The sequence below is a fragment of the Glycine max genome, chromosome 13 (genome assembly GCF_000004515.6).
Source record: "Glycine max cultivar Williams 82 chromosome 13, Glycine_max_v4.0, whole genome shotgun sequence".
Lineage (NCBI taxonomy): Eukaryota > Viridiplantae > Streptophyta > Magnoliopsida > Fabales > Fabaceae > Glycine > Glycine max.
This window is the reverse complement of record NC_038249.2, coordinates 36,083,431-36,097,122: the sequence shown is the minus strand read 5'-3', so window position 1 is coordinate 36,097,122 and position 13,692 is coordinate 36,083,431. Positions and strand designations below refer to the sequence as shown.

At 32.3% G+C, this 13,692-nt stretch overlaps 1 pseudogene; it reads right to left on the bottom strand.

The window, feature by feature from the left end:
• Positions 1 to 5,133: 5,133 nt before the first annotated feature.
• LOC100785489 (mitogen-activated protein kinase 19-like) lies at positions 5,134 to 9,819 on the bottom strand (annotated as a pseudogene).
• Positions 9,820 to 13,692: the final 3,873 nt, after the last annotated feature.

Here is a 13,692-nt window from a genome sequence, read left to right as displayed (position 1 = left end):
TCTAATCAATTATTTCAAAACTACAAGATGGAGCAAAGATATTCGCTTAAAAAAAACAAACAAATTATGGAAGTAAACTACGTGGGAAAAAGGTGGTCTCACCCAATATGGAATTGCAATTTATTAGTTCAGTCGTACGTGGTAAAACATGTAGTAATTAAGTTAAGGAAAATTAAGACCATGGAAGAGTTCTTCAACCCATTAGGGACTTTACTTTTGGTACCATCAGTTCAAGAGTTGCCTAAACAAAATTTGTCTAGTGTTCCTCAAAGATGCATTCAGCCTCAAAATGAAGACATTGTGGTCTTATCTGAAGAATCTATTAGTATCCTTGTGATTCCAATTATTGACATGCAGAGCCTGCTCTCTGTGGAATCTTGTAGTTTTGACTTGGCCAAGCTTCTCCTTGCATGCAAAGAATTAATGGGGATTCTTCCAGATCTCTTTTCTCTCTTTATCCTTCAATTTCTTTATAATTTTAACACATCTTTCTGTTTGATTCTGTACTATATATATATATATATATATATATATATATATATATATATATATATATATATATATATATATATATATATATATATATATATATCACTTAAAAGTTAAAACTATATTTAAAATTCAAATATGAAAAACGGTATGTTGAATTAATTTGAATCCATTGAGTATTGATTATACATTTATTAAATTTTGAAAAATAGTGAATAAATCGTTAATCATCCATAAAATTAAATGATTGGATTGATCCAATCCATTTAAATGGATTGATTTGTCACCCCTACTAATTGATTTAGTTGTTAATCCCCTTTGTAGCTGATAAACAATGGTGTTAGCTCATCCTTGCTGTGGAGAAAATAAAGTTGGAGAGTCAAGACTTCTTCAACCTCCCAATGTCAGAGAAGAAAAAGTTTTGGCAAACTCCAGAGCATATGGAAGGATTTGGACAGGCGTTTGTTGTGAGTGAAGATCAGAAACTTGATTGGGGTGATTTGTTCCATATCACCACTCTTCCAACACAATCGAGAATGCCTCACTTATTTCCACAACTCCCTCTTCCTCTCAGGTTCTATTATATTTCTATATATATGTTGTATTTTAAAGATGTTTCAAAAAACAAGAATCCCACATTGCCTAAACATGCTTTATTTTACGTTTTATATAGCAACTTGTTTTTAAAACGTTTCATGTTATTAATTGTAAGTGGAATGAGCATTTGTTGATGTGGCCCTCTTGTGCATGAGATGAGATAATAGGTCTTGCCAGATTTTTACTTAATTTGTGATTTATTTAAATTCTCTTTTAGATTATTTTGAGTTCAACTTTTAAAATCAAAGCTTATATCAAAACGTTGATTTTAATGTGGCTGTTTTTTAGTTTCGTTGAGCTTTCTCTTTTTCTCTCTGTTTCTGGCCAGTTATGTTGCCTCACTTAATTTAACTGAAGTTTTTGTTGCATCTTTGGAGGCTTGTGTGAGATACTACGGATAATGATTAATTGATTATCAACTTCATCAACTACACTATATATATGACACGTGTGTGTGTTTATATTTACATTTTCATATCTCAAAGAGCTTTTGCATGCTTATTCAATAATTGCTTTTTGTCATGATGTAGAGACACTCTAGAACTTTACTAACAAAATGAAAAATATAGCCATGGCTACTATTGGCCATATGAGAAAAGCTTTGAATATAGAAGAAATGGAAATAAGAGAATTATTTGAAGATGGGATACAAATGATGAGGATGAATTATTACCCCCATCTCCTCAACCAGAAAAGGTAATTGGACTCAAATCATTCAGATGCAGTAGCTCTCACTATCATTTTACAAGCCAATGAAGTAAAAGCGCTGCAGATAAGGAAGAATGGCATGTGGGTCCCTGTTAGGCCCTTGCCTAACGCCTTTGTTGTTAATGTCGGGGACATCTTTCCAAAAATTTATTAATTTATTTTTGACGGAAGTATTTTTTAAAATTTAGAAACTCTTCTAATTGTTTTTCATAAAAATTTGTTTTTTAGACTTAAATGTATTAAAAAAAGTTACTTTTATGTTTTCAAAAGTTTTTTAATTTAATATTATGTTTAGCACTTGTAGTAGAGAATATAAGCTAAAAAAAGTTAGATCAAGACTACCTCTCGTGGTGTCTTAAACTTTCAATAGACCTATGTAAAATTTTTATTTATATTCTTATATATGATTTCTTTTTCTTTTCTAGGTGGTCTATCCCAAATGACATTTACTTCTAATTTTTCTTGTTAGTATGTTTTACATGACAGATTGTTAGTAGTGGGACATATCGAAGTATTGAACACCGAGCAACGGTGAACTCTGAGAAGGAAAGGATTTCAATTGCAACATTCTATAGTCCAAGACAAGATGGTGTGATAGGTCCTTGGCCAAGCTTGATCACTAAACAAACACCAGCACAATTCAAAAGAATCTGAGTAAATGAATACTTTAAGAATTTTTATGCTCGTAAACTTGAAGGAAAGTCTTACAGAGATGTCTTGACAATAGAGCATCACAATTGAAGTTCTTAAAATTAGTAAGAAAATAAATATCTCCACTAATTATAAGTGTGATATGTGCACAGTAGAAAATATAGATTGATGACCTAAATTAGTTTATATATGAGTAATGTGTGTAGTGCACCATTACTCTAAAATTACTGACGGAATTAATGTAGACTACGTGTACTGTTATTTAGGAGATAATACAGATTTGCATTAACTAAATATATAATTTAACCTTATTTTACTTTTACTTTTATTCTTTGACCAACAAAACCTTTTTAAATAATGTAGAGAAACAACTCAGTTCATTTTGTATAGCTACGTGAATAGTTGAACAACGTGGTTGGAGAAATATACTGTTACGAATATTATTATGGGCCAATAGAGTTGTGCACTCTTAGGTTCACTATCCTTTATTTGTCTTTTAACAATAATAGATAGATATGGATAATAGTTTAGGGAGAGTTTAGGAAGAGTTTGTTATAATTATGTTAGAGGAGATTATAAGTATCTTCCTTTATACTATGTAATCACCATGAAATGATATAAATGAGCAATAAAAAATATTATCTCTATCCCTTTTAACAGTAGAATTAGAAACCTTACCTTATCAATTGGTCCGACCTGACCTGGGCACAGTCAACATGTCGAAGCTTAATATGTGTCTGAGCACCATTGAATGCCTAGAGGAAGCGGTGAACTGCCTCACCCAATGCGCTTTGAACAACAAGCTTAACGCCATCTTGGATCGCCTTGCTACCCTCACTCCAGCACCCATATCGACTCCGCTTCCCATGGCTGCTTCCCACCTCTCTGCCAACAGCAAGCCCCATGCCCCCTCCTTCGATCTCCATCGCAGTGGCAACCACTCAGACCATTATGCCAACTCCACCTCCCATAGCTGCTTCCCATCTCCCTTCATCGATCACAATCCTATTTTTTTCTCTCTTTGTCTCTCTCGCTCTCGCTCCTGTGACGACCAGAGGAGCGTTCGAGATCACGGCCTCTCTCTCCATCTCTGTCGTGATCCTTCTTGGACCCTCCGTTCTCGTCGTCGCCCCTCGACCTCTTGCTCTGTCTGTCATCGGCATCAACGTTCGCCGCCCCACCCACCACCATATCCACCGCCACCGTAGTTGTATCCATCGAAACCACCGCCTCCACCACCACCATGGCTAACGCAGGTCTGAGTTTGATCGTAGCTCTCATTGCTTGCTTTGCGACACAGGTCACAAACCCAACCCTCTTGCCCTTCACGTTTGTTGATAGGGTGTTGCTAGGTGCAACCAGCAATTTTTCATTTTTCCAAAATTGCCCTTCCATAAACCCTATATCTTTGAAAAATATTTGTGTCAAATTAATTTAAAATTAATGACCCAAATAAAACTTGAACCTATGACTTTTAGGTTGTTAGCGCTCTAATAAACTCAGCTAATGCATTATAAAATATATAATGTTGTTATAAATAACACTAAAATTTTCTAATGCATATTTAACACGCATGTAAATTTAAATAATAAATTTTGTGACAATTAATTTTGATATAAATAATGCAAATTATTTAATATAACTTTTAAGGGATTAAAAGCAATATTAGATGATTTAGGCTCTCATGTAAGAAATCATGGTTAGAGTATGTTAGAAGGTGTCTATAATAATCATATTCATGTTAAAAAAAAGAAAAATCAATTATAATTACATCAAAGAGTAGTTTTGGTACGCGGAGCCCCCAACACATTCCTTAACTCATCACAACGCCATTTCACAACTCTGAGCATTTATTTTCTTAACCTTTCATGTTCCTTGCTTTGTAGTGATATTTATAGTTAATCAATAAACAAGATTCGATTTGAATCACAAATTGTTTAAACATTAGATATATATAACTCAATGTACAATCAAAGTCCTTGTGAAATCTATACTCTTACCATGTTAATACTCCTTGTACAACTTGATACGCTTGTCAAGAAGTCAACAAAAATGTGAGATTTTAGATAATGCTCAAAGGAGACAACAATGAAACCTTAACTGCAGAATGCTAAAAATTGGCTTCAAAGCAAAGTCATTTCCTCAATCACCCGATTTTCTTTGCTTTGTAAAAGGAAAGGGTGTATGAATATGCCTTCAATGTAGATAAAGTGTATCAAAAGGCAAGAGTGATCATGAGGGGAAGATTTTATTGGTCATAAGACTTCAATGTTGATGCTGCAATAGTAGTTGCTCACATGAACGACACCTCTTATTATTTTGTGACTTGTTTTAGACAATGAAGTGGGTAAAGAAAGCTGAGTCTTCCGCCATGTGTTGATGAAGACATCTAAATATTCATGGCTTATGCTCGATATGGGATCAGATGCTACAACAAGATTTTCGGGAGGGTACCATTACGAAACAACATGCGTTTGAAAAATCAGTTGCTTTATAACTTGTCATGGTTTTACAATTTCTGGTATGCATTGACAATTTGTCATGTTATCTCGTTTACAGCACAAGATTGTGCAGAAGGCAATAACTTATTAAAACTCCGTTGTCAAATTTTATTGACCAAACATTGTCAAGATAGAACTTTATTTACAATTTCTATTTTTTTTCCTCAGAAAATATTTGCACCAAAAAGGAGAGAAACAATCATTTTTTTATTAATCAATTAAATGATGTACATATAATTACAAGGATGGTAATCTGAATGCAAAAGTGGAAAAGCCTTACCAGACCTAAACCCGTCTTAAATTTGATCAACTTCCTTCCTTCCTTCCTTCCAACCCCAGGCAATTACATAAAGCATGCATATTTATTGTATGCATCTCTCTAAAACCTCACAACCTATGACAATCCATACTGAAAGGCCCCTGAATGCCTGTGAGCAGCAACAGCTACTGCAGCAGCATCGACAGCACCAAATTGAGATTGTGCCTGCAGCAGTTTCGCATCAATGGAAGCAACAGGATCATTTAAGTGATCGCTCTTCCCCTGCATGCTACACTGCTGGGATGGGAGTGGATGTTTGTCTTGTTGTGAAATACCCTTATATGTTTCTGAGGTAGTTTTTATGTTAGTGGGTTGCTGCACTCTATGGAAACAATGTGGAGAGACGAATTGAGGAAGCGACCCTTTGGTCATAAGCGTCTTTTATGGTTCTCCCATTGTCATAGTGCAAAACTGGCCCTGTGATTCGACCTGCTTTGGCTGTGGCAAGGAAAGAAAACCATTAGTACCTAGATCAAATTCAGCTAATAGTACGTACCATATGGATTTATGAGCTTTCCTGAGCTAGTGTTAATCATTTTTGTTTCTTTTTTGTTGTCCTACTCTATTCTTGATTCTAAATTCTAATTTTATTAAGAGTTAAGGTTAGCACCACATTTATTATATAGTTTATACCTGCTGGCACTCTTGGCGGAGGTCACGAGCTCCTTAATTGACTTCTGGAATTTGATTCTACTGATCTCGAAACCTTTGATGCCTCTAATGCCATTTGCTTGTTCTCGTATGAAGTAAAAGATGGTTGTGAACTAGGAGGAATTGTACTAGAGTGAACAATGGACCTTCAAAAATTAAAAGGAAATTATTATATATAATATATATAACATATCCATCAGAAAATATTTACTTAAAAATAAAGCAACAAACTTGACATATGAACCAACATTAATAGCCAGAAATTAAATATCGTAATTAGAAAGCATTCCATGGTTAGTGCAAGTTAGTCTTACCTTGGAAGGGAGACATGCTTCCTTTCTGGAGGAATCACTGGGCCACTTTTACCATGATTTTCCTCAAGATAAGCAAAGTGCTTTCTGAATTGATCTACTGCACTGCAAGAGACATATTTCCGTAAATGATAAGCATTGCATATAATGTATACATAATATGGGTATTTATGTTACATCAGTAAAAAAAGAAACAGGAATTACGGTTCAACCTAGGGTAAAGGAAGTGAGTGCCTTCAGTTCCATTCATGTAATCTTTAAGCAACTGGGGATGATATTCCAGTATTTCCCGATATATTAGTTCCCTAACATCATCTTTTGTCACTCGTCTCCTCTCAAACTCAAATTCTAATTTTGAAATTGGCTGACAAGAAGGTTCTCTCTCAACTTTGGACAAACCCTTAAAGAAGGGATCAGCCAGTGCCTGCCAATAAACATGCAGAATGGTTTCATTTCAGATTTATATTGAATAAAAAATTATAACTTTCAATACAGAGATCCTGTAATATACTTCACTAGATACTCCTTAAATGGGACACTATATGAAAGTGAAATCATAAATAAACAGATACCTCTTGAGCAGTTGGTCGATCCTTTGGATCAAATGCTAAAAGCCTTTGTAATAGGCGAAGTGCCAATGGATCTGCATTCTGAAATTTCTGTTCAAATGGCACAGGAGATTTCTTCCGCATTTCCATCAAGTACTTCCTTGCCTTGTCATTTCGAACCTGCATAAATTCAAATGAAATTAATTCCTGAATACTTCTAAAGTAGTTTTTCATGAAAGAAACAGCATTAACAGGCACACAAGTATAACATCAAGTGAAAGATAAACAAAAATGAAATAGTGGTCCATACTCCTGCAATAGTTTCAGGTGATGGTGTCCCGAGAAGATCAGTAATCAAATCTAATTGATGCACGACACTTTTACCAGGAAACAGTGGTTTTCCTGTCAACACCTCTGCAAAAATGCATCCAATGCTCCATACATCAATTGCTGGTGTGTACTGCAAACAAGATTGCAACAAAATCGGAATACTAAAAGAGAAGGGTAATTACACATCCCAACAAAACCACTTCAGAGAAACAGACAAACTGACACGGTTACCTGAAGGACAGATAAAATCAACTTCCAGGAGAGATCAATAGTCCTCCCTGAACAAGAATTATTATAATCTAGGCATTACTGTTTACTATAAAACACAATGCATTTCTTACAGAAATAACAGCAACATCTTTACAAGTCAGGCAAGCAAACTACATTTCTAATTTCTCCTTTCTGGGAGAATAAAAGATAAACAATAAATATTGCTAACGTCAAATTGTGTGAACTTTCAAACCATTCTATACCCAGCAGCTGCCAAAGTCTAATTTCCTCCACATGCCTACATAGGTTTCAGGAGTGGGGCCGTCCTAAAAAAGTTCTCTTGGAAAAATCAACCAAATTTCCCATCATCAACAATTACTCAACCTTTATATTTCATGCTAGACACCAACATGAACATGATACTCAACTCCATAGCTCTAGCATACTCTCAAACCACAAAATGCAGTTAGACTTTTCTCCTTTAGATAAAAATTTACAGGGGAATCACCCTTGAATCAAGGCCAATTAAACTAAGATTATGATATGCAACGATGATGTCCAGAAAATTCGTATTTATTTGAACGCACATCTCAATAGTAATGTCAACAATGTAGCTTGTAACTAAAAATAACAGATGTCTCCATAGCAGATAGATAGCCAAACTATACCTTTGAAAAGAAGGAGCCACATAGTTCTGGGGCTCTGTACCATCTTGTAGCAACATAATCCTGCAATATGCACCAAAAGAAAAAATGAAAAACTCCAATGCTACTAATAATTAATTAAATATTAAAAATACAGAAACAGTCACAACTTCCAAATGCTCAACTTTAAAAAAAAAAAAAAGTACCGTCCAAAAAGTTGTTGTTGGGGCATCACTGAATGCAACTCTTGCCAATCCAAAGTCACAAACTTTGAGTTTGCAGTTTGCATTTGCCAGTATATTCTTGGGCTTAAGGTCTCTGTGATATACATTAGCTGCAACCACACATAAAGATCATTTAGAAGCAATTCAGTGCAAAAATTTAGGAAAACACAACAGTGTAACAACACTGCATATCAAGGCCAAAAAATGAAAGGTAAAAGACCTGTATGCATATACTTCAATGCACGTAGCATCTGATAAAGAAAAAACTGATAGTGTTCGCGAGTCAAGTCGTCATTAGCTTTAATGACCTGATGGAGATCAGACTCCATGAGCTCAAAGACTACATAAATATCTTTAAACTCCCTCTTTGAAGGCGGCAACACGATCCGCTTAATCTCAACAATATCAGGGTGTCTTAAAAGTCTTAGCAACTTGACTTCCCTGAGGATTCTGATGGCATCAGAGATATGTTCAAAAATATCATGAATCTTCTTTATTGCAACCTTTCCTCCAGTGTGTGTATCAATTGCAGAACAAACAACTCCATAGCTACCCTTCCCAACCACTTCAAGAATCTTGTATCTGTTGGCATCCCCGTACTCAGTGAAAAACTCTACCTCCTTAATATCCTGCGCATTAATAAATCCCTCAAAATCTCATACTCAATACAACTCATAGCCACCAATTGAAAATAATCAGAATCAACAGGAAAACATTTATAAAGGAACCAAATCAAACCATAGTACATATACTTACTTAATAAAATCATTCAGATATACAAAGCAAGACACAATGCAATTTGACAACTATTACTCAAGTTTCACTTCAAACAAGACTCCGTCATTGAATAAAATGATAATTATACAAAAACTCAAATGGACTCCAAAAGATGTAAAATTTCTTATAAATACTGAACAAGATTCAGTCACAAGATCCACCATTAATCAACAAAACCAATCCAACAGTGATGCTCATTCAAAATTGAACCCTCCAAACCAAAACCACACAAGATCCACCAACCGCAAAAAAAGAAAAACCTCTACTTCACATCTAGAAACCAGAATAAAACGAAAAAGAGAAATTTTTTTTACAACAAACGCCTCATCACAATCCATTTTTTTCAACAAAATTTATGTTTTTAATTTTCCATTTCCTGCCACCCCAGTTTCCAAGTTTCAATTTTTTCAACACCTCCGTGTGCCAAGTCATCTCACAGCACCGTAACAGACTTTGCAGACAAAAGGGGCAATCATGGAGAAAGAAACAACCTTCTTGAGCTGATCTTGCTGCATCTTCTTCTTTCTTCCTTTCTTTCTTTGCTCCTTCCTTTTTTTTCTGGGAACAGATCCAACACAAAGCAACGTCACCGGCTACCTACCGTGTCGGTCACTTCACCCGAAACCCCAGATCGAAGATCGAGCTGCGACTTCAAAATTCAGCACGAAAACAGAAAAAATTGAACCGGTTAACCGGTTTCGGAAATGGAGATGAAAACCCTAAGCGAGAAGGAGAAGAAATTGGGGGTGTAGCGGAGGCAGAAAGGCTCCACAGCAGAGGATCTGAGCTCAGAGGAGACGCAGAGAGAGAGATCCAAAGACGCAGAGAAGGACAATTGAGAATGAAGTGGGTCAAAAATCAAAATATTCTATTATATATTTATATATTTATTTGTTTATTCGTCTTTTTCTGTCTAAAGAAATGAAAGTATAATAACTGTATAATATAATAACCTCACGCGTAGTATATAAATTGAGGAATAAAAATAGGTTATTTATTGAAATTTGAAAGGCTGTTACAGTTACAGTATTATCTTCTTTTTTAAAGGCTGTTACAGTATTATCTAAACATTGAAAATTGTGTTTTATTTATTTTTATGATTTGAATTTTTATAACAATAATTACTTTAGAAATTATATTTATCAATTGATATTTTTTAAATTTAAATTAAAAAAAAGGCCACCGTATATCGGAGGCTAGTGGGAACGTTTTACCTTCCTTTTTTATTTTTCTTTTCTTCCTTTCTCTTATTCATGTTCCTTCTTCTTCAGATCTTCTAAACCAGATCGGTAAAATAAAAAAATGAAACCCTCACATACAAAATGAATAAACCAAAAACAGAGCCTTGTGTGCCAGCACAACAAGAATGAAACCCTTCATCATTGACAAGACACACTTACCAGAGCTATGCACAAAGATGAGTAGTAATGTTGATGAAATATATGGCAGAGTCATGGAGTCAAGTTTGTGTTCTCATAAACAATGGTAGCATAGATCAAAAACAATAAGGGCATCGTGCGTAACGTTTGAAAAACATAGGAGGTGTCTACGCAATTATGTAATCGGGAGTAATTTAGGATTTTAACTTTTAAATCTAAAACTTAACTTGACATCATTATATGAGGGGGTGTGAAAGAAATGTTTTCAAACAAAGGGGTGTATTGCGTAATTCGCGCAAAATACTGAAAGTTTCATTGTGATTTACTCTTCATTTTATTATATTGTAATTGAGCCATGATTAAATAACAAATTACTTATATTGAAAATTAGCTTATTTAATATTTGATTGATTTTTGTGCTTGGTTCAATTTAAGTTTTATACTAAATTATTATCACAACTTCAATTTAAATATTATTTCATATATTCATGATAATGTTTGTTTCTACTGTATATGCTTTACACATATATAAATTTGATATAATACTTGTGGAAATTTGTTTAAATTAGATTCAAATATATAAAATTATCTTAAGAACTGAAATTTTATTAATTTACTATAAAATATTTTCATATAGTATCTATAATTTTATTAAAAATAGTAATATGATTTTTTTTTCATTAGATATAATAGTCATTTATTAAATTCATATGTTAAAAAACTGTTTTGTCTAAGGATGTAGTACACTAACATGTATCAACATTAACTTTAAATATTCATAGTTATTAATATTTTTAAATGACTTATATTTTTACATGAATTTAAAATGACTTACCAAGACTTCAAAATTAAACACAGCTATATAGACAAAGTTACAAACACAAATAAAATAAAATAAAAGCCATATATTGTGCAATGAATTACTCCTACACTTTTATGTGTGTATGTTATCAAGTTCCTTCTAAAAAGTTAAGAATATACTACTAATTTACGCGTGCAAGTTACCTGATTGCTAGGTAACTCACCTGGTCACCGTCCAAAACTCAAATGGTTGAAAGTAGTACTACTAGCTAGTTATAATAATATCAATCTATTAATCTTAACATTAATTCATTTGTAGTTGTCTTCTCACTTTGTATTTTGTAAACACGTGTAATAATAAATTGTAGTTGTCTTCTTACTGGAGTATATTATAAATTATAAATAATAAATAAAATAAAATGCCATTTCACGAAATTGTTACACCTTAGTAGCCACTAGTTCCTAGAAGTTGCGGGTCCAATTCTATAATATTCTATATTCTTAGTTCTGAATACTATTTCCTTTGAGGACATAATAATTTATAAAAGGAAAAAGAAAACGAGAATAGATAACTTATCTTGGAACTATTTGTTAATAAAATAGATACACTTTGAAAAATATATAGATAAGGATCACTACTTACTATTACATTCAATTATTCAAAGAAAAATATATTCAAATAATATGGAAAAAAAATTACAGCATAAAAAATACGAAAATAATAAATTTAGGATTAGTCTCTAAATGAGTAATAAATTCTTAATTTGTTTCTTGTAATAAAAACTTCTTAATTTGATTTCTAAACACTTAAAAAATATCAATTTGATCACTGTCATCATATATTGATTGTTAACTCTTTTTATGTATTTTTTATTTAGTCTCTATTCTATGTACATTTAATACATTTTTAACTTGCTATTTTTTACATGTAATGCATTCTTCATTTAATACATTTTTAACTTGCTATTTTTTTTTGCCTAGTCTTTTTATTCTTTTATTTTCTATTCAACTTTTTTTTTTATCATTTTGCAAGAAAATGTTTCGAAAATAATAATTAATTTTTTAGTTTGATTCTCGATAAACAGAATTATTAAATATAACAAAATTAATTTCCTACAAAAAATTAGTTAATTTACACACTATTTTAGTGAGATTTAATTTAATATTCATATTCAATACACATTAAAAAGTTTAATTTTGATACATTGTTAATATAATTTATTTTACGCTATTAACCAAATAAAAAATATCCTGAATATAATTTTTAAGATAGTTATTATATAATGAATAATTTTATAATATATGATGACTTTTGAATGATAATGTAAACAATATTTACACTATCAATATACTTAAATTAAATTCTTACTAAAACCTCAATCCGTAGATTAAAGAGAAGGGGATTTTTTAATAACTTAAAGGGAATTATTTTATATATTTATCAGCAGTGATTGTAATACTATTGCTATTATACAATTATATATTTATCAGCAGTGATTGTAATACTATTGCTATTATACAATTATATATCTCAACTAGGTTTTTGTCTTTTGAGTTGAGAGAATAAAAAAAAGACAAAATTAGTCCACGTCGAAGGAACAGCGTATATACCTTGAATAATTTTGAAGAGACACGAACCAGCTTCAACTTGGCTTCCTCAACCGTCGAGTTCTCATTTTCAAAATCTTTAATGATTAGAGATAATCGATTATGTATTTTTTTATATTTTATTTACGGAGGCTTTTCTTTTATTTTGGAAGTTGGAGAACACAAGGCTTTTCCTTAATTTTACAACTCACCTCTATTCTCCAACATTATGGTCCATGTGACACAATCTCATTAGCTCTTTTGGGCAATCTAATCACATGAATGATTATAGTCCTTTAAACATTGAGTCTAATCACATGAATGTTTTAAGAGTGAGTCATCTAATAATTATACGTTGACGCTCTTGGGATCTCTATCCTAGACAACATATAATCCTTCAAGTATTCAGCATGATCACGTACATAAATGTTTATGAATAAATCGTCCGAAAATCATGCATAGACACTCTAAATTTTCATCCGGACTATGTACAATTTCAAATATATATATATATATATATATATATATATATATATATATATATATATATATATATATATATATATATATATAGTTAGTATTGCAATCAAATTGGTTCCATTTGGTTGATATCAGTCCGTAATTGTAATAGCAATTCTCCAAGGTTTATTAAAAAAGGTATTATTATAATTTTGCATTCTATAGTTTTCAGAAATTTATACTGGGTATTATATTTCATCATTTTATATAAAAAAATAAAAATAGAAGTGAATTCTTTAAGTAACGAAACTATTTTGTATAATCAATTTTTGCAGGGTATTTTTCAAGGAAGCAGAACGATGTGTCCGTGTCGTGTGTGTATACTTTATTATTTTTAATTTGGTGGTTTAAAATTTAAATTGAGTAACCTTTACTTTGTTTTTAAAGTTATACCTCCTTTACTTTTGAGGTTGTATGCCAATGTCATACCATCATATATTTATCTA